Source organism: Macrotis lagotis, chromosome 3 (assembly GCF_037893015.1).
Source record: "Macrotis lagotis isolate mMagLag1 chromosome 3, bilby.v1.9.chrom.fasta, whole genome shotgun sequence".
Taxonomy (NCBI): domain Eukaryota; kingdom Metazoa; phylum Chordata; class Mammalia; order Peramelemorphia; family Peramelidae; genus Macrotis; species Macrotis lagotis.
In genome coordinates this window covers 194351130-194370675 of record NC_133660.1, presented here as the reverse complement: position 1 = coordinate 194370675, position 19546 = coordinate 194351130, and the positions used below count along the sequence as shown (strand labels likewise).

At 34.5% G+C, this 19546-nt stretch overlaps 1 protein-coding gene across 1 annotated transcript in view; it reads left to right on the top strand.

Moving 5' to 3' along the window:
• PI4K2B (phosphatidylinositol 4-kinase type 2 beta) overlaps positions 1 to 19546 on the top strand; it is an 80609-nt gene that overhangs the window by 59386 nt on the left and 1677 nt on the right. The window contains exons 10-11 of the transcript XR_012477063.1: positions 1996 to 2151; positions 3477 to 3604. The gene's annotated coding sequence lies outside the window, so the exon portion shown is untranslated. The remainder of the gene's footprint in view (positions 1 to 1995; positions 2152 to 3476; positions 3605 to 19546) is intronic.

Genomic DNA, 19546 nt, shown 5'->3' with positions numbered 1-19546 from the left:
TTATTAGGCTTTTATTATTTGCAAGGCCCTTCTAGGTCTGCAGAAGTGAGTAAGGCATGGTCCCTTCCCACAAGTAGTTTACTTTCTAGAGAGAGAGATTAGAAGGAACAGATTTACCTATAATAGACATTGGTGTGTAACAACTCAGAAATATAGGCAACATACTATGAAGATAAAAGGAGGAAGAGATCATTTTTGGATAGGATCTCTGGAGAAGGTATGGTGTAGGCAATGACATCTGTGATAGTGAAAATTAAGTAGAATTTCAACAGACAGTGGGGTTGAGGGGAGAGGGATAAAGTTCATGTGGAGACTGGTGTGAGGAAAAGCAAAAGGTGAAAGAGGAACAGATTTGTAATTGCAGTAATGAATACAGGGATATCATACTCTCAAAAATGAAATTCTGAGGGTAACAGAAATGAGTCTGAGGAAGGAAGGAGACATTTATTAAGGACACTGAGACAGACAGGTTAAGTGACATGCCCTGAGTAATGTAATATGGAAGTAAGGGCAAATATCTGAGAATGAAAACTTAAGAGAAACCACTTGGGCAAACAAAATGTCAGGAAGGGTAGAAATTTGGAATGAGTTGAGAATGATGATAAAGGCTGAGAAAAAAAGAATTTTTGCAAGCTCTATTTGAAAAGAAGAAGATTAAAAGAAGGAATAGAACCAGTGCTTATGTTGAATAAAACAATATAACAAAGGAGAAAAAAACAAAGCTATTTAATTTGTATGAAGGAGAATATCTTTTCAGGAAGGGAAACCAAAACCAAAAATGATTAACATGGAATGGAAAACCTAAACAAGTGAGGAGATAGAAAGGATCTTGTTGCTTTTAACAAGTTCAAGTCATCAATTCTGGATGCATTATAGCAGGAGTTCTTAACCTTTTTTTGTGTGTCTTTAGACCCTTTAGGCAGTGTAGTAAATGAAGTCTCTGAGCCCCTTCTCAGAATTATGTTTTTATGTGCATAGAATACATGTAATTACAAAAGAAAGCAATTATTTTGAAATACAGTTATCAAGAAATGTTCCTTTCCAAGTTCTCTACCCCTTTGTGGGTCTGGGAACTCCAGTCCTATTATCAAAGAAGACCAAAATGCTATCACTATGTTTGAGACAAATTACACTGTGTTTGACTGTGATGGATCATACCGATACAGCTCGGAATGCTCTACCTCAAATAGTCTGTGTGTGAACACCTAGGGTGCTTACTTTAAACTTACTTATGTCACATTTCCTTTGAGCTGCTCAATTCTGCCTTACTCATAGAGCACAACCCCCTCACAGATGAGGGCACATCATGCTGGGTGGTCCTGTGCTAGTGTTTTCCATGCTGTACAATCAGTTCCAAAGTTCTTAAGAGAAACCTTCAGTGTGACCTGGTACTGCTTCTTCTGACCCCTTTGTGAGCACTTGCCCTGTGTGAGGTCTCCATAGAAAAGTCTTTTTGGCAAGTGTACATCTGGCATTCTGACAACATGACCAGGTCATCATAGTTGTACTCTCTGTAGTAATATTGGAATGTTAGGCAGTTTAGCTCAAGAAAGGATTTCAGTGTCTGGTATCTTCTCCTGCCTGGTGATCTTCAGAATCTGCCTAAGACAATTGAAATGGAAGCAATTCAGTTTCCTGATGTGGCACTGGTAGACTGTCCAGGTTTCACAGGCATATAGCAATGAGGTCAACACAAAGGCTCTCTAGACCTTCATTGTGGCAGTTAATCTAATACCTCTTCTCTCCTACACTTTTTGAACCTCCCAAATACTGAGCTATCTCTGGCAATGCATGTGTCAGCCTCCTTGTCAATGTGTACCTCCATGGAAAGAATGCTACCAAGGGAAGTGAATTTGTCCACAGTATTCAAACCTTCTCCATTTGTTGTAATTAACGGTTCTACATATGAATGGTGTGTTTCTGGCTGATGGAGCACCTGTGTTTTCTTGTGTTAATTGTTAAACCAAAATTGATCTATATTTTGTTGCATTTCAGCTTCTGAGGCTGCACTGAGTGCACAATCATCTGCAAATAGAAGGTGGGGGAATCCATTGCTCAACCAGAAGTTAACTGAAATTTTCCAGGCTATATAGCATGAATAGGTTATCTCCCAAGAATTCAAGGATGCCCCCATCATCCATTTCTATAAAGGTAAAGGGAATAGATTGTCCTGTGACAATCACAGGGGTGTTTCTCTTTTAGTCATTGCTGGTAGGATTCTTGCCTTATCCTTCTCAATAGGCTGATTCTTTTTTTTCTTTAAGATTTTATTTATTTTGAGTTTTACAATCTCCCCCCCCCCAACAGAAGGCAGTCTGTTAGTCTTTACATTGTTTCCATGGTATACATTGATCTAAGTTGAATGAGATGAGAGAGTATATCCTTAAGGAGGAAAAATAAAGTATAAGAGATAGCAGAATTATAATGGGTTTTTTTCCTAAATTAAAGGTAATAGTCTTTGGTCTTTGTTCAAATTTCATGATTATTTCTCTGGATACAGATGGTATTCTCCATCGTAGATACCCCCAAATTGTCCCTGATTGTTGCACTGATGGAATGAGCAAGTCCATCAAGGTTGGTCATCACCCCCATGTTGCTATTAGGGTGTACAGTGTTTTTCTGGTTCTACTCATCTGACTCAGCATCAGTTCATGCAAATCCTTCCAGGCTTCCCTGAGTATGCATCCCTCCTGGTTTCTAATAGAACAATAGTGTTCCATGACATACATATACCACAGTTTGTTAAGCCATTCCCTAATTGAAGGACATTTACTTAATTTTCAATTCTTTGCCAACACATACATGGCTGCTATGAATATTTTTGTACATATGTTTTTACCCTTTTTCATAATCTCTTCAGAGTATAGATCTGTTAAGTTCCTTTTAGACTAGCTGCTCAGGATGTGTTAGGTTCCTTTCAGCTAGCTTATCCTTACCCAGGCGAATGTTGAAGGGGCAGGAGACAAGGGATATAAGGATGACAAATTTTCTTTAAAGTTCTCCTAGCTCTCCAAGTACTCCATTTACTAAACCAAATACAAGTGCTTAAATACCCTCCCCAGTTCCTGACACTCTACAATCAACCAGTAAAACAAGGCTCTGGTGCTCGAGGATACCAGGTGATGAAAGTTTACAGCACCCCCACACACAACAGTCCCTTACATAGACCCAGTAGTGGTATTGCTGGATCATAGGGTATGCACATTTTTGTTACCTTTTGGATGTAATTCCAAATTTCTCTCCAGAAAGGTTGGATGAATTCACAGCTCCACCAACAATGTGTTACTGTCCCAGATTTCCCACATCCTTTCCAACATTGATCATTGTCCTTTCTGGTCATATTGGCCAGTCTGAGAGGTGTGAGGTGGTATCTCAGAGAAGCTTTAATTTGTATTTCTCTAAAAGCAATGATTTAGAGCATTTTTTTCATATGACTATGGATTACTTTGATTTCCTCATCTGTAAATTTTCAATAGACTGATTCTTCAACTAGAAGATGGTCACCTCCCTGAGAGCCAGTGTGGCTTCAGAAAGGGTAGAAGATCAGTTGATATGGTGTTTGCTGCTCAACAATTCCAGGAAAAATGCCAAGAACAGAACAAAGGTCTGTATACAACATTTGAACATCTCACCAAGACCTTTGATACTGTCAATTATGAGGGGTTTATGGAAAATTATGTAAAAATTTAGTTGCCCAGAGAAGTTCATCAGTATTGCCTATCAGTTTCATGATGGTATGCTTGCCTGGGTTCTAGATAGTGGATGATGCTTTTGAGATTTCCTGGTCATCAGTGGAGTGAAACAAGACTGTGTCCTTGCTCCCATGCACTTTTAGCATGATGTTTTCAGCCACATTATCAAATGCCTTCACTAATAATGAACATGTCCTCAAGGTCAGCTATGGCACTGATGACAAATTTTTCAACTTGAAAAGGCTGCAAGCTAAAGACTTTGAGTTATTAACTCCTGAATTACATCTTGAAGAAATTCCACACAAGATTATTGTACTGTTAGCATTGGTATTTTAAAAATCATGGAGAATGATAGAGGTGCTACAGAACAGAAGTTGGGCAAATGTTTCCATTTTTTGCATGAAGTTAGATTATTCATAATATAGGCTATTGAAATTGAACTCAGGTTCTATCAGTTGTATTAATAGAAAGGACTAATAAATGATTGGTTTGTGAATACTGAAAAAGAAAAACAGTAATCACCATTAGCCAATGTGGGCTCATAGTTTTTCCAGACTAGCCTCATTTTCTATTTTTAACAAAGTTATTAGATAGACATATTCAGTGTATGCCATAAGCATAACATATCTGAATTTCAGCAAAGTATTTAACAAAGTCTTTTGTGATATGGAAACATATAATTTTCTATTGTGGTCATATTGATTTGGAAGTATTTGAATAACTACACTAAAGAATGGTGATTGAAAGAATGACAGCACCCTAGAATCTATGACTATAGTTCATTAATAGCTAAGACCCAGAGAAAATTCTCTAGTAATAATAAAATAAGCATTTATATAGCACTTTAAATTTACAATGCACTTTATATTTTATCTTTGCCACAACCCTGGGAGGTAGGTACTATTATTATAACCACTATGCAGAAAAGGAAACTGAGGTAGATAGAGGTTAAATGACTTTTCCATGGTCATACAGCTAGCAAGATTCTGAGGTGAGTTTTAAACTCTGGTCTTTCTTACTCCAGAGACAAATTTTGATTTAATATAAAGAAAAACTTCCTTATGATATGAACAATCCAGAAACTGCATGCACTATCATGATTTCCTCATTTCTGGAGACTGTCAAGGAAAGGCTTGATCATCTTTCAGATTAGAAAAGTTGAAGAGAAAATTTCTATTCAGATATTGGTTCAAATAAAAGACCTCTACAATCCCTTCTAACTCTGAGTTTGCATTATTCAAATCCAATGGAATGAGTGAAAAGGAATTTGGAGGAAATAAAGTTTAAATGGTAAATTAGAATTAGATTTGATTGCAATGGTGTGAAAATTGAACTTTTTCAGGTAATAGTGAGCTATTGAAATTTGTAGAGCAAAGGAGTATCATGATTAGAGTTATGCAGTAGAATGATTACTATGAGTTAGTGCTTTAGAGTGATAGTGGTCCTCTTTACCCTCCTTTATTCATTTTAATAATCTTTTCCTAAAGTTAATGATAATGATTTCTATTTATATGATGATTTATAGTTTTTAGTTTATTTTGGAATGATTTGCATTTTTGTGATTATTTTAAAATCTACATAAGAATTGTAATTATTTAGGAAAATTCAATAGGTCTCTATGATCAAGACTGCTCATATATCAAATTATAAACTTCAGTGGGCCTGTTACATAGACATCTAATATTATATGAAAGACCCTCATTGATCAAACTGGTAGTAATCCTTGCCTAGGGTAAGCAATAAAGGAAAAGATGCATTCTTTCATTTTCTATCCCTTGTTCTTACCCAACCAAGAAAAATCATATTTCACCAACTTCATTATTAAGTTATGTCCCAAACATATGCTTCAGGCAACTTTTGGCAAGGATGAAATAAGATTAAGTATATTACTGAAAAAAATATTTAGCTTGGTATGGAAAAGAGATATCTTGCTGTGGGGAGTCAGTGATAGTGTGCAGAGAGAGGCATGATTCCTACTCAGGACATATGTGTAAAATGGGAATGAACCTAGTCAATAGTCCTGAGAAGGATTGCTGGTGTAGTAATGATTCAGGCTCCTACTTCCCCAATCCATATCTATTCTGGACAAAGTAGTATCTGTTTTTGTCAATAGTTTAAATTCTGCTCAACTACAGAATCATGGGAAAAAACACTGGACACAAACTTAGGAGAGACTGGATTTGAGCAATTTAGCTATATCACCATAAATAAGTCCTTAACCTGTCATCACTAGTAAACCAAATAGGTGGTAATGATCTTCCAAGAAACAAAGAAAAAACACAAAATGACTCCTATGTGGACCTTTCCTGAATCATTAGTGATGATAGCAGTGATGGAAAAAGAAGTGAAGAATATTAAGAATCATTTGTTTTGAAACATCTATAAACTTTAATTTGGCTATTGGAATTATAAATATGAGGTCCTTGTCCAATGTACAGTGAATGGATTCATTACTGGAGGGATTAGATTATATTCATTTTGACACTCTTACTATTCATTAAACAACAAGAAAGAAAGAATTTATATTAAACAGAAGGATGGTCTCATAGGTTCTCTGTTGATAGATTAAAGGAGTGTCAGAGGCAGAAATATACATCATTTCACAGATACTACAATAGTCAAGGTGAGAGATGATGAGGACCTGAACTTTTGTTCCTTGAATGAATGTGAGGGATATTGTAGAGGTAGAAATGGCAATAGTTGATAACTAATTGGTTCTGTGGAGTGAAGGAGAAAAAAAAAGTCAAGGATAATGCCAAGGTTAAAACATAAGTTAATAGAAAGATGGTGGGTTCTTAACAGAAACATGAAAATTCAAAAAAGGGTGGATTTTGTGTAAAACAGGTTCTGTTTCTGACATTTTGAGTTCAAGATGCCTGTAGGGGCAGTTAATAATAATGTAGGAATGAAACAAAGGAGAGAAATTAGGACTGGATATGAAAATATGGAAATCATACATATACATGGTAGTTAAATCCATGGGAATTGATAAGGTCACTAAATGAAAGAATGTAGAGAGAGAAGAGAGGACCCAGTCAGATCCTTTAGATATATCCATGACAGGAAAGGCTTAAAAGGTGGTGCTAGATAAGAGCAACGAGGATAGGCAGGCAGAAATAGATTATTAATTGTGTCATTAGAGGAAACATCCAAATCTCTGAGGTCAAGGCACGTTTGAATATTTGAGTACAGTATCTATAGTAGTCTTCTAGTGAGAGTTCTTATAAAGATGAGTAAAATACTTTGCAAACCTTAAATTCTGTTTAAATGTCAGCTATTATATACTCAAAGCTTTTTTCTTACCAATATTCATACCTTACAATGGTCCATTTGACACATTTTACTCCTTACCAAATACTATATTCAATAAACCTATGACCATAGTGTGTCCTTTTTAGCCCTCTCACTTTGAACATTTCTCACCAAATCCTTTCAAATACTTCATCAAAAGTCTAATTGTTGATTTTCATTCCTTCTGAGTTGTTTATATTTTGAGTTGAGTTTTGTCTTTCTGAGGAGCACATTTTCATTTGTCTAACATATCATTACTTTTTTTATTTGGGGGGGGTAGTTACATGCTATTATTACTATAGTATTAACATTAGTCAGTGAGAATATGGGAAGAGAATGATTCTCAGGGGACTGACTACTTCATTTAGTAGTCATTTGCTAAGTATCTACAAAGTGCAAAATATTACCAGATACTGGTGATAAATATGAAAATACTTAAAACATGTTCTCATGAAATTTGCATACATTCATAGAATATTGGAACTGAACCAGCACTTACAGATGCCTCTGATAATTTGATCTTGGACAAATAAGTAGGCTAGATAGCCCCAGAGGACAAATTCAGTTCTAAATCTATGATTCCATGATTAAATAGTTCAGTGATTTCCAGTTTTTTTTTGTTCTGAAAATCACTTTCAGTAACAAAAAAAGGTATTATGAACCCCAGAGTAATTTAATACACTTAATATTCAAGTGCTTACAATAGCTATAATGATAACCTTTACCCTCAAAAGTATAAATTAAAACCTACATCATAATTGTAACACATATTTATGAAAATTCTGAATATGAAATTATAAAACTCTAATTATAAAGTAATAACAAATATTTTAGTGGGATGTTCTGAAGAATTGAAGTAATTCAGCAAGACCTTATGTACTTACTTTTACTAACTGTCCTTCCATATTGAAGAGGACCACACCAAACAACCAAGTGATGGGTGGCATGAGTTGCACAGTTATGTTTATTACAGTGAAGGGTACCCTTCTCACTTGCCTTTGCCCAGAATTGTTCCACTCCACGGTCTGATTGATAGAAAACAGGACTAATGAAGATGGTCTGGCTGCATCAGGACTCTTTTGGCCTTAAATTCCTCCCATATCATTGCGGTACCATATTGCATCATCAACACTGAACTAGTTAGTATCAGCATATGATATCTGGCGACAGGATGTGGCTACCCCATATATCTTAACCTGTCTCTAGATGGACGAATCATCAGGAAGACTTTCTTCTAAATTCTTCCATATCTGAGCTACTCATCATTGTGACATGATTGGCAACAGCTTTAATACTAGGACAATGTCAGCTTCTTAGTGCATTCCCTAGAGTTGGATTTCATTTTACACTAGAACAACGTCAACTTGTCATTCATAGGATTATGTCGTTCAGTTGTTGATGCACTCCCTTGAGTGACTCCCTAGAGCTTGATCTCAGTGGGAGCAAATCCATTCCAGGGCAGCCCTGCCCTTCACAAAGAAAAGAGAATTCTCCCTGGGCTCCCTCAGGCTTCTCCCGGAGCAGCCATGTTATCACACTGAATAACTCTTCCCCCATTCCAGAATCTGGTATCTGAACCCGAATCTTTTTTGATGGACCGAGAGCAATGGAGATGATCACCCTTCCCTTCAGAATGGCACTCACTTATCTCTCAGGGAAAACTGACTCATGATCAACTACTGTTCACATGGAATTCTTCTCCACTTTCAGTCTTTGTTGTGTGGGTCTGGAAGTTAGGGCATGACCCAGGTGGGAATGCTATGGGTGCAAATCTTGGGATGTTGGTAGTAGCAAATATTAAAATGAGACTTGTATTTGCTTTTATTTGAAAGACTTTGTTATTTTACAGATTTTGTTGAATATAGATAATATTTTAAATGAAGTAAGTCACAACTTGGAAGATATTTTACACAATAAAGTAATCACATATAATCTTAATTGCAATGGACTTTAATTAAAAAAAGGTTTGTAATATTTGGCTCAACACCAGACAAATAGCCTTGCATTTTGTTCCACATTTGGATGTATTTTTGTACTTTGATTTTAAAAGGAATTGATCATTATGGCTGCAAGTCATCAGAGAGAGTAGGGATAGACATACAGATCTGGGAATCTCCTACAGAAAAATGATTATTGAACTTTTGGAATCAAAAAGAGAAGGGAGTCCAAGACAGAGTCTTGGGGAAACTCAAGGTAAGAGGGCATGATATGATGAAGAACCCACAAAAGACACTGAAAGACAGATAGGAGGAGAAGCAGAAGAGAGCAGTGTCAGGAAAATCTAAAAAGAACAGAATATTCAGAAGAAGAAGGTGATCAACAGTAACAAATGATATAAAAAGGAGGCTTAAGATTGAGCAAAAAGTCATTAGATTTGGTAATTAGAAATCACTGGTAACTTTGGAGAGGCCAAGTTTTATTGAATAATGAGGGTGGCAGTCAAATTATTGAGGGTTTAGCATTGTGTGAGATGAAAGGAAGTATAGGCACTGATTATAGATGACTTTCTTATAGAGGACTTGTAGACTGTAGGTAAGTTTTATGCATCTATAATCATCAATACCTTCAAAAAATTGATAGATGCTAAACATGGTGAACACCAGACATTACAAAGAATAAAACATTATATTTTAACATGCTGCTGAATAAAACTAATCTGAAATAGCTTGACCAGATATCCAAATAAGCAAAATCATCTTAAGGGCTTGCAAAAATGTAAATGGAAGCATAAGAAATGGAAGGAAAAGGGGAAAAGAAAGTCTGCAGAAATTTTTACAACAAACTGTTTTCTCTGTCAAAAAGTGTAGAGGGGCGGCTAGGTGGCACAGTGGATAGAGCACCAACCCTGGAGTCAGGAGTACCTGAGTTCAAATACAGCCTCAGACACTGTCTGGCCTTGGGCAAGCCACTTAATCCCAAAAATCTAAAAAAAAAAAGTGTAGAGTCATACTTGTACCATAATATTACAGTCTCTTAGGTACTTACAGAGGGAGTAGCAATCACACTAAAAAAAATAAACAGGTAAAGAGGTCATATTGGAATATGTATGCGTGTATACACATATGAATATATGTGCATTCATTTTGACATCATACATATATGTATAGATGTGTTGTTGTACATATATATCTATACATGTTTGTATGTGATCCATGCCAGTGGCCATATGCAAGGGCATTTATGGACTACTTTACAAGATATATAAAGTAGGCAAAACTACCAAAGGTGCACAGACAAAATGTCAGATTATAGTGATCTGATTCAAAAAAAAAGGGAATTAATTATCAACTACTGACCTGCATGCTTACTCTCTTATCTATATAAATCTTTATGAGGATCACCTATACAAGAATTGAGGGCATCCTTGATGATAATTTTTAGTAGGGGATAATATTTGCAAATAATATTCAACAATGGACCTCATCTTTGCCATCTTACAATTGCATGGAATATGAAGAAAATATGAAAAACCATTGTTTATTATTTGTTGATCATAAAAAACAAAAACATCCAATTTAGCAAGACAAGCTCCTACAAGGTATTACTCAACTAAATATTAAGGTCATTCAAGATTCCTTGGAAGATAGAATAACACAAATAACCATCAATCATGATATAAATCATAAAAAATCTTATGTTTGCCAAAAATATTCATGACTGTGATGGAGGAGTCTAGTTAAAGAGTGATTTTTTTGTGAATAATAATTCCTCCATATGCTCCTATTTGTAGATGACTTGTTGATTGAATCAAGTTCCAGGATATTGTAGAGCCTCCTACAATTATTTGTAGTCACTCAAAGGAATTTGATCTATGCATCTAGACAGAGAAGGCCCACTGAATAAATCATGCCTAGTATCCAGATTTCAACATGTGTATCTGAATGGAAAGAAAGTCTTCCCCCACCCTCATATTGTATTGCATTTTTATTTTTGACATCACTCTAGCCCATCTGGAACATCCCCTTCCATTTTGTTTATTCATTCATTCATTCATTTACCTATTTATTTTTAGAATTGATTTTTTAAAATTTTGAGTTCAAATTCTCTACCTCTCATTTCCCCCCTCCCCACCCCTTGTTTAGCAATATGATATCCATTATACATGTGAAGTCATGCAAAGCATATTTCCATATTGACCATGTTATGTAAAAATAAAAAAGCAAAGAAGGATGAAAATGAAAAAAATAGTGAAAAAAGTCTGTTTTAATCTACATTCAGTTTATCAGTTTTCCCTCTGGAGGTGGATAGAATTTTTTTTAATCATTGTTCTTTTGGAATTGTTTTACCTTGTTGTCATGATCAGAGGAGTTGTCTTTCAACAGCCGATCATTGTTAAAATTTTGTTGTTACTGTGTATGATGGTTCTTCTCACTTCATTTGGGGGTATTTTTTTTTTTGGCAAGGCAATGGGATTAAGTGACTTGCCCAAAGTCACACAGCTAGGTGGTGTTTGAGGTCCTATTTGAACTCAGGTACTCCTGACTCCAGGGCCAGTATTCTATCCACTGGGCCGCCTAGCCGCCCCATAGTGCCACCTAGCCGCCCCATTTCTCACTTCATTTTGCATCAGTTCATTTAGGTCTTCCCAGGTTTCTTGGAAAGCATCCTGATAATTATTTTTATAGCACAATACTCTTACATCACAACCATAATAACACAAACATCCAATTTAGCAAGACAAACTCCTACAAGGTATTTCTCAACTAAATATTAAGGTCGTTCAAGATTCCTTGGAAGATAGAATAACAGAAACAATCATCAATCATGATATAAATCTTAAAAAAAGATCTCATGTTTGCCAAAAATATTCATGATTGTGATGGAGGAGTCTAGTTTAAGCAGTGATTTTTTGTGAATAATGATTCACTGTTCAGTTAATCACCAATTTATGGCATCCCTTCAGTTTCCAAATCTTTGGATTCCAAAAAGAGCTGCTATAAATATTTTTATAATATAGGTCCTTTTCCCTTTTCTTTGTTCTCCTTGACATATAGACCTAGTAGTGGTATTACTGGATATATAGTTTTATAGCTTTTGGGGTATAGTTCCAATTGTTCTTCAGAATGGTTGGACGTCACAATTCCACCAACAGCGCAGTAGAGTCCCCATTTTTCCATATCCCCTACAGCATTTATCATTTTCCTTTTCTGTCATGTTACTCAATCTGATCAATTTGAAGTGGTACTTCAGAGTTATTTTAGTTTACATTTCTCTAATCAACAGTAATTTAGGACAATTTTTTAATATGACTATTGAGAACTTTAGTTTCTTCTTCTGAAAACTGCCTTCTCATATCCTTTAACCATTTATTAGTTAGGGAATGTTTTTTATTTTTATAAATTTGGTCCAGTTCCTCATGTATTTTACATGTGAGATCTTTATCAAAGAAATTTGCTGTAAAATTCCCCCCCCACCCCCGGTTTCCTGCTTTCCTTCTAATTTTGACTGCATTGGTTTTGTTTATATAAAACCTTTTTAATTCTTGTAATCAAAATTATCTATTTTACTTTCCATTATCCTCTCTATATCTTCTTTGGTCATAAACTCTTACCTTATCCATTGCTCTGACAAGTAAATTTTAAATACTTCCCCAATTTATTTATGCTATCAATTTTTTATGTCTGTATTATATACCCATTTTGATCTTATTTTGGCATACAGTATGATATACTAGTTCACAGCAATTTTTGTTAAATAACAAGTTCTTATACCCAAAGCTTGGATTTGGAGGGTTTATTATACACTAGATTACCATAGTCATTTGCTACTATTTTTTATATATTTAAACTTTCCCAGTGATCCACCATTCTATTTCTTAGCCTATATTAGATTGTTTTGATGATTACCACTAATATAGTTTGAAATCTAGAATTACTGGGTTGTTTTCACACCTTTTCCCCCATTTAGTCCCTTGATATTCTTAACCTTTTGCTTTTTTAGCTGAATTTTGTCATTATTTTGTTCTCTCTCTATTAAACTCCTTTGGTAGTTTGATTAGAATGTTACTGAATAAGTAATTTAATTTAGGCAAATTGTCATTTTTATTTTATTGTCTCAGTCTACCCATAAGCAATTAATATTTCTCCATTTGTTTAGATCTGCTTTATTAGTGTGAAAAGTGTTTTTTTGTGTTCATATAATCAATGGGTTTGTCTAAGTAGGTAAGTATTTTAGATTGTCTGCAGTAAAATAACTGGAAATGGAATTTTTCTTTCAATTTCTCCCTGCTGTTGATATTATTGATATTGTTGGTAATATATAGAAATGCTGATGACATATGTAGATTATTTCATATCATGAAACTTTGCTGAAATTGTTCATTGTTTCAATTAGTTTTTTAGTTGATTCTCTAAGTATACCATCATTTCAAGAGTGATAGTTTTGTTTTCTCATTGCCTATATTTATTCCTTCAATTTTTTTTCTTTTCTTATTGCTATTGGTAGCATGCAATAATGAATAAAAGTGGTGATAATGAAATAGTTGCTCCCCTCTGATCTTACTGGAAAATCTTCTTGATACAGATTATGCTTGCTCTTTATTTTAGATAGATACTACTTATTATTTTAAGAAAGACTCCATTTGTTCCTATGTTTTAGTGTTTTTAATAGGAATTAATGTTGTATTTTATCAAAAGTTTTTTTACATTTATTGATAAAATGTTTTTTGTATTTATATGGTAAATTATGCTTATACTTTTTTTTAATATTGAACTATCCCTTCATTTCTGGTATAAATTCCAAACTGGGCTAGTGTATGATCTTTGTGATACAGTATTTTATTCAAAATTTTCAAGAAGGAAATTGGCCTTTATTGGTTCTCTGTGGAACAATTATTCTTAATTTTACTTTCATGGAACTATAGACAGATTTCTAAGTATTCATTAACATTTTTAAAAATTATCTTAAGAAAGGATCCATAGGTTTCACCAGACTGCCAAAACAGTCCATGATACTTTTTAAAAAGGTTAGGGGCTGGGGCGGCTAGGTGGCACAGTGGATAAAGCACCGGCCCTGGAGTCAGGAGGACCTGGGTTCAAATCCGATATCAGACACTTAATAATTACCTAGCTGTGTGGCCTTGGGCAAGCCACTTAACCCCATTTGCCTTGCAAAAACCTAAAAAAAAATTATAAAAAAAAAGGTTAGGGGCAGCTAGGTGGCACAGTGAATAGAGCACTGGCCCTGGAGTCAGGAGGACCTGAGTTCAAATTTGACTTCAGACACTTAATAATTACCTAGCTGTGTAGCCTTAGACAAGTACTTAACCCACTGCCTTGCAAAAATCTAAAAAAAAAAAAAGATTTAGAGACTTTGCTATAAAGTTTGTCCAACTTGAAGTCTGTTTGGGACAGACAAAATAGATAGCCAATAAGATGAGTCTAGAACTGAAAAGGTGTAGGAGAGTAAGCAGAAAAATCTAAATATCATATTTTCAATGCAAGTATTTTATCAGTATTGGTGTATGGCAATACTATATGGTTAGGTCACCATTGACTCTAAGGAGAAGAAAGAAAATGAACATCACACAGAGAACAATGGAAAGCAGCATGATTAAATGTGATTAGAGAACAACATATAACCAACAAGGAACTGAAGAAGAAGAAGAAGAAAAGGAATAAAAAATGCCATCAAATTATCATATGACAAAAAAGAGAAGATGGACCAGTCATGTAGAAAAAGTGAAGGATGATGAATAGATATTCAAAATGCTTCATTGGTTCTCGTGTGTTATGAAAAGAAAGTCAGTAAGATCTTCAACATATTAGGTATTACTAAAAACTTTTGGAAGGACATAGGTGAAAGTCACATGGAATAGGCAGATATTAATTTGAGATTTGCATCACTGGAGAGAACTCCTAGATCAATAAAATCATAGATCTTTTGATTATTTGAGAGAGAAAGAAAAGGTCCATTCATTAAAAATGGACAAAGGGAAGGAAAGCTTGCTGTTTTATTCTTTAAGGGAAAATTGGTTTCTAATATCACAAATATTTTTAGTGGAAAAACATGCCATATTTCTTCTTTTTTGATATCACATAAGCAACTATAATATTTGTCATTTAGGTCCTAAATTCCTTGGGTACAGGAATTTTGCTATATTCTTGGTAACTAAATACTTGTGGCCTAGTTGCAAATAGCATTTTGTAATTTATCTTCAGCAGAAGCATATTTTCAAAATTTTCAAGTTCAGGTTATTAATAATTATAGAATTTAGGGCTATACTTTGAACATGGAAAGTGCTTGTAAATTGACAGGAGAAAAAGAAAGAAGGAAAGAACAAAGTAGAGACTTTTAATTATCTCATTATTTACAATCTTCAAAGGGTTAGATTCGGGGTCAAATTTGGTCATTGTAACTACCTATGGAAACTTTTGAAGGCTCAGTTTCTTCATCTGTAAAATGAAGATGAAGAAAATATTTGAAAATAGTTGGTTTTAAAGACTTCTGTGTTCTTATTCCATGGTCTGTTTATCCTTGATACTCACATTTTATGCTTGTGGTCACCAGAGTTGCTGACAAGGGCAACTTACCTCATTCTGCTTTGCTTTTAACCTGGCCAAAGACTTTCTGTTTTCCTGAATCACCCTCCTAACATTCCATTTCCTTCTTCCTCATTGCAATCAATAGCTCTTTTAAAAAGAAAATGAACTCTATCTGGCATCAACTTCCTTTCCTTTTAAGCTTTCCTTCTTTTTCTTCCAGATGAGGAATCCTTTGGATTTCTATGCAGAAAGTAACAGACCTCACTGGAGATTGTAACTTTTTCCTTAGCCATTCCATTTATAGGATTTTACATTTTCAAAGTACTTTTCAATCACTATTAATTTTCATCCCTCATATTGAATCTTTGAAATAGTGAAATATTGTAGACCTCCTGATAAGGAAGAAAAGCATGAATACAATTCTTACATATTGCATTTTAAACATATTTTTCCACATATTTCTACTCTATTAAATCATGGCCTTCACCTGGGCAGGGACACTGTCTGCTATGCATTTTGTATAGTCTCCTGACTAATAGAAACTACTTTCTGTTTTCTCTTTATAACCCTGGTGCCTATCACAATGCCTTCAATGCCCACACAGAAGGCACTTAATAAAAAGGTTCATTCAATTTGACCACATTTCACTGGTTCTGACAGCTTACCTTGTTTCTAACCCTCGGGATCTCATGCTATCTATTCCTCCTCTCTGAGCCTCAGTGTCTTCATGGGAAAATTGAAGATACTAATACTTTTTACTCTCTGACTCACAAGACTGGTTTGAGGAAAGAGTTTTGTAAACTTTAAAGTGCAATCTAATTATTTCCATGACTATCTCCCTCAGGTGCTTTTTTGCAATACTTGATAGAAATTTTTAGTAAAAATTGAGCTAATCAGGGTAGCTAGGTGGTGCAGTGGATAGAGCATGAGCCTGGAGTCAGGGGGACCTCAGATACTTAATAATTACCTAGCTGTGTGAACTTGGGCAAGTCACTTAACCCCATTACCTTGAAATGACCCCCCCCAAAATAGGCTAATTAGGAGATTACATTAGATCATATCAAAGAATTAGAGTATCTGGAAGTTACTTAAAGAGCATTTAGTCTGAAATCATTGTATAGTTGAAGAAACTGAGACCCAGAATTTTTGGTCACCTAACTAATTAATGGCAAAGCCAGCATAACCACTTTTGACTCCTTGGTCAGTATTTTGTCCATGACTGAACAATGCTTTTGAGGTAACGTTTAAAATGACTTCACCTATGAAAAAAGGACCTATGATAACACCAACTTCTGTATATTCTCTACCATTGTGTACAAATATATAGTCTTATGTGTTAGGCATAGTGGATAGAGCTTTGGATCTTGAATCAGGAAGACAAGTTTAAATTTGGTCTCCGACTTTTACTTATTTGTGGGGGGGGGAGGCCAGCCCAGTCACTTAACCTCTTTCTGCCTCACGTCTATAAAATGAGGTTATTAGTAGCACCTATCTCTCAGGGTTGTTGTGAGAATCAAGTTAGATAACTTTAAAGTATTTATAAATGCTTACTATTATTATTAATAGGCATAATTAATGAAATCAATTTTAATAAACAAATCACACTTTAACCTGTACCTCTTAATTTTTGTGTATATCATATTCTAATCTCTCCAATCATGCTTTGTCTTCCTTGAAAAATCTATCACAATCCTTATTCACAGCCCTTGGTTAACAAAAGTATATCTTGGAAAGTTGAAATTTTAATTTTTTTTCAGACAAGGAAATAGTGGATTTTTTTTTGTAAAAATGTTAATTGGCATTTGTTTTTGTTAATACTAAAATTTTTTCTTCAATAATTTCTAGGACTTTAGTGTCCAGATTATTTTGTTTTTCTAAATTTTTTAGGATGTCAACAATTTTGTTGTTATGCCTTGGTCTACCCTCTACATCTGTCCTTTGAATATATATATATATATATATATATATATATATATATATATATATATATATATGTTTTCCAATTCTTTCAATAGAGTTGTAGTTGATAAAGCATTTTTCTACTTTGTTGATTTTGTCTGTAATTTTATTTTTCGTAGTAGCAAGTCTTTTGTTTATACTAAATTTTTTTCAGTTTTATTTTCCATGTTAGTCATTTTTAAATGATTTCTTCCAATTTGGGGGGTATTCATGTCCTCTTGTGGTTTTTCTTCTTTTTTCATGTCCACAAGCTTTTCTTTTATTATTTCTTTTTCATTTTTTATTTTTTCATTATTATTTTATTTTTCTTTTTTCTTTATTTATTATTACCAATATTAATTCTTACTTAAATTCTTTAAATGTGTCACCTGTCTCAGGGTTCATTGTGTTCTCTCCCTTTTTCATCTGTATTGTTTCTATTATTTTATTTGTTTCAATTATTGCATAATATGTTTTTAAAATAAAGTATGTTGTCATTCTTTCTTGATCATTTTCAACTTTAATAGATTTTAATTATTTTTATGAATTTTGGAGACTTTTTCCTTTTTTTTAAAAAAAGTTAAATCAACAAGCATATATTTAGCTTACTATTTGCTAGGTTCTGTGCTAAGGGTTGGAAACGTAAAGAAAGGTAAAAAATAGTCGCAAGGAGCTCACAATCTAATGAAGATATATGAGTATTTGGTTTCCTTGGAAGTTCTAACTCTGCTTTCTCTCTATTAACTCATTCATTCACTTGCCAAGAATTTATAACTTTAAAATAACAAGTGTCATTAATTTGTGTAATACCTTAAGAATTGTACAGTGCTTATTATTAATAAATGTTATCTCATTTAATTCTCACAGTAACCTAGTGAGGTAGCTTCTATTATCATTATCCCCATTTTACAGATGCTATTGTTTGTCCTTCATTTTGGAAGAAAACCATGACATCAGGGAAACAATACCATAACATTTATGTGAATTGGATTTGAGTGAGGAAGTGCTTACCCAGCCTCATTTTTTCCTCTGGAGCCAGCTGGGTCCAGTAACCAGATATGAAGCAGGATGACTGGAGATAGCCCTGGATGCAAGGCAATCAGGGTTAAGTGACTTTCTTAAAGTCACACAGCTAGTAAGTATCAAATATCTGAGGGTTAAATTTGAACTCAGGTCCTCTGATTCCAGGGCTGGGGCTCTATTTACTGCTCTACCTAGTTGCCCTATGATGAGGAAACTGAAGAGAAGAAAATTAAGTCATTTGCCCACGTTCACACCTAGTAAGTGTCTGTGTCAGGATTAGTTACTTTATTATTTTTAAGAGCTGTAATTCTTCTACACAAATTAGCAACATCATTTCATTTTAGAAATTAAGGTCATTTATGGGTAGCCAGGTGGCAAAGTGGATGGAGTCCTAGCCTGGGAGTCAAAAGAACCTGAGTGCAAATTTGACCTCAGACACTTAATACATGCTAAGCTGTGTGACCTTGAGTAAGTCATTTAATGCCATTACCTTGCAAAAATTTATTTTAAAAAAAATGAGGCATCTAGGTGGCTTAGTGGGGAGCAGCTAGGTGGTGCAGTTGATAAAGTGCTGGCCCTGGGGTCAGGAGGACCTGAGTTCAACTGTGACCTCAGACACTTAATAATATTAGCTGTGAGACCTTGGGGAAGTCACTTAACCCCATTGCCTTGCAAAAAAAAACAAAAAAAATTTAAAAATTAAATTAGAGTCATTTGAAAAGGACAAAATTTATTTTAAAAAATCCCATAATAGTCACAAAAGCTCAAAAGAACTGTTAAGTTGTTGTGATATGAAATCTAACCATGTTTAGGTTTAAAGAGACAGCTCCCTGTTTTTTGTGAGGATCAAATGAAATCCTATCTGTAAAGCACTTAGTGCCTAGTACATAATAAGTACTTTATAAATAGGTGTTTCCTTAAAATCAAAGAGTTCCTACTAAGAAGAATACTTTTAAGATGATCTGCACATCATCTGCATAGAAGCTTTTTAAAAAAAATTGGGGGGGGCAAGGCAATGGGGTTAAGTGACTTGCCCAGGGCCACACAGCTAGGAAATTAAGTGTCTGAGGTTGCATTTGAACTCAGGTCCTCCTGACGCCAGGGCTGGTGGTGCTCTAT